This window comes from Micropterus dolomieu, linkage group LG02, assembly GCF_021292245.1.
Source record: "Micropterus dolomieu isolate WLL.071019.BEF.003 ecotype Adirondacks linkage group LG02, ASM2129224v1, whole genome shotgun sequence".
Lineage (NCBI taxonomy): Eukaryota > Metazoa > Chordata > Actinopteri > Centrarchiformes > Centrarchidae > Micropterus > Micropterus dolomieu.
In genome coordinates, this window is record NC_060151.1 from 4313380 (window position 1) to 4316919 (window position 3540).

Here is a 3540-nt window from a genome sequence, read left to right on the forward strand (position 1 = left end):
TACACTTTTTTCTACCACATCTTTTCCTTCCCTTCGCCTCTCTATTAATGTGCTTGGACACAGAGCTCTGTGAACAGCCAGCCTCTTTAGCAATGACCTTTTGTGTCTTGCCCTCCTTGTGCAAGGTGTCAATGGTCGTCTTTTGGACAGCTGTCAAGTCAGCGGTCTTCCCCATGATTGTGTAGCCTACAGAACTAGACTGAGAGACCATTTAAAGGCCTTTGCAGGTGTTTTGAGTTGCACAATATTCTAATTTTCTGAGATACTGATTTTGGGGTTTTCATTAGTTGTCAGTTATAATCATCACAATTAAATGAAATAAACATTTGAAAAATATCAGTCTGTGTGGAATGAATGTATCCATTATAGAAGTTTCACTTTTTGAATGGAATTACTGAAATAAATCAACTTTTTGACAATATTCTAATTATATGACCAGCACCTGTAATACTATCAGTGCAGGTGGAAAAATTGAAGGAGCTGGATCTGCGACCCCTACTTCTGGTTGGGAAGTACGATAAAAACAGAGAAGCATGGAATGCCTCTGCCCTTACAACCTCCGTGACCAGGCCTAGGCAATTCTAAAAATGATTGAAATGCTATACAAGGCCTAAGGTATGTTTTTATCAGTTGGTTGTCCAACATTTATTTCTCTGCACATCCAACCTGTACATACAGTCAGGCTGTTGTTGTTGCAGAGTTGCTTGGTCTGGGGGTGTATTTTCAGCAGCACAGACACTATTTAATGATCGGAGAAATACTATAGGAACACTATAGAAATGCTACAGTATATCTATAGTATTACAGCAGGATGTATTGCTTATATGCACAAATGACTCTTACAGGTATTTATTGTGACTTTGCTGATGCTTTTATGTTGCTTCTCAAATGTAACTTGTCACTTTGGATAAAAACATCTGCCAAATGTGTAAATGTACTACAGGCAGCAGTGTGTCACTATGATCCTTTCACTCTTCCATGACTAGACATGTCACTTTGATCATGAAGATGACACCACTCTAAAGAGTATATAGGCTACAACATAGCATAGAAATGAGTAGTTATAGTATATACTGTAGCAGAGGTAGCGTGGGTGCATGGGGCGAAAGACCCAAGGCCCTGGCCTAGGGGACCCCCGCCGTGAGCTGTGAAGTTTATCTGACTTGATTGTTGTGGGCACATTCAAACAACAACGCTGCATGCAGTTCTGCTGTACCGGAAAAAGCAGCTCTTTTCAAATGAAACACTCCTGGTTTCAATGGTATACCACCACAAGAATGACAATTACCAACCAAAAACACTGTATTTTAAGTAGACACATTTTAGTAAACATAAATCATAAAGTTACTTGTATTTCAAACAAGTGGCAAACTTATTAGCTAATTTTAACAAAACTCACTTCACCCTCATGCATCATGGGAATTCTGAGGGACAGACATAGGCTGTGTGTGCGCAGCGGTTTAGTTCCAGCGTTCACTCTCTGGAAGCCTCTCAGAAGCATTTCAGCAGCAGAGCGTGCAGCCTGCCCCACGTTAATGACTTGCTTTTAATATGTCCTTTTTGTGTTTCTATTACCTTCTTCACAGCTCTCTGTGGCCCGCTTTCATTCATCATCTTGACGGGAGCATCTAGCAACTACCACAGGGAGCATTTCAGAAGAAGAGCGTTATTTCCGCTGGATTTTGCCGACACGTTTAGTTTTTGTTGATTTGGTGATTAATGCTTGTTTTTTGTGCTTCTACGTAGTTAAATTGTGTCTTTGTCTGTTCAACTGTGTTTATTGTTGATATACAATCAGAAATCTGTACCTGGTATTTTATTTTGAAAGTTGACCAAATTCTCTGCCATTTCTGTGTCTGACTTCCTGCCCAGTTTATCTGCTCTGCTGGGACACTTCTGGGACGCACTGCAGCGCTTCTGGTGTGAGCACAAACATTTACTAGAATGGCTGCTGTCAGCTCCAGCAGCAGCGACGCAGACAGACTCAGTAGAATTTTGTGAGTCCGGGGTCATGTAAACTTGGTTTAAATGACTTGGTAGCAGGTGGGCCCTGTGATGAAGCGCCGCCCCAACTGTGCTGAGAGTCTAGCTCTGCCCCCGTACTTTAGAGAGGCTTATAGATGCAAGAGAAAACTGACAGAAGGTCAGCACTGAGAGAAAAAGACACAATTACAAATCCGTCAACTACTTCAGCACCATGGACAGCATCATGTATTTATCAATACAAAGCACTGTTTGGCTACTGATATTTCAAAGCCACAGATGCTAACTTGCACAAACCTCAGTCACATCAAGAATAAATGAGTCAGGCAGACTAGACTATAAAATTCAACTAAACAACCCCTCTGCCCTTGCACTCTTTCTGCTATTAGGGGATGGAAAGGCCAAATGAAGTGTTCATTCCTTTCTCAGAAGTGTATGCAAATGCATTACAATTAATTACAACTGACAATTAAACAATAAATGTTTTTAATTGTATTTTATTAAACCTAAAGTAGTAAGGTGTGCACTAGAAATTGTGAATATGAACAACTCAGAAATGTTGCCCCTTACTCAAAAGCTGCCATTTGTATTAGACTACATTATATTAACCTGACGCTTTTATCCAAAGCGACTTACGATTCCGGCACCCGACAGTGGCGTGGCCGGCGATGGACATCATGGAGGGGAGCCCAAGAGGGATTAGGCTGGGCTGTGGGGCGATTCTGGCCTGTCGATTTAGGCCAGAAGACCTATGAGGTTACCATGTTTATGGCCAAGGGTAAGGCCAAGCTACTCGACGGCTTCACCACAGGTGACACGTCGGTGCTGGCCAAGGCCCTGGCCAACGACGAGCTCGTGGTTTCCTTCTTGAACCTGCCCGCGTACATTACTGAGGGGAAGATTCTGGAGAAGTTGGCCGGGTGGAGGGTCACCCCGGTGTCTGAGATGAGACGGCGTTGCTGGCCGGGTACTAGCATCGCCGACGGCACCCGCTACTGAGAAGGTTCAGTCTCTCCGCTATTCCGCCTGCTTCCAGACGTCTCTCGGCCCGGAATTTTTCAGGGTGGTCCATGACAGGCAGGCACGGGTCTGCAGGCTTTATCTTTTAATGGTAGCTAGGTGTGTAAATGTTTTTAACTCGTTTGATTGTGATGTGTTGTGTCTGCAGGAGATGTGGTGGGACGCTGGGGTGGTGCAACGCGTCGGCGCTCTGTGGCCGGGTCGCATCTTCCACACCTGTGGTGCAGGGCGTCGCCGTGCTGTTCCGCCCTGGTGTCATCTCCGACGTGGAGTGTGCCTGGAGTGACGAGGCCGGCAGAGTGTTGGTTCTATTTCGTATAGGCTTCGCCCTCTAAGAGCTGTCGCTATTGGGTTCATCCCCGCGCGCATGCGCAGTCCTGAAGATTTCTTTCTCGCCGTGCCGTGCACGGGCCTCTCTCAGGTCCGCAAATTAGGTATATAATACCGGCGAGACCAGAGATCTGCTCCCCTTTTTTCTTCAGCGCTGCATAGCAGTCATTTCGGAGAGCAGAGTAGCATCTAAAGAGCAATTTTCCT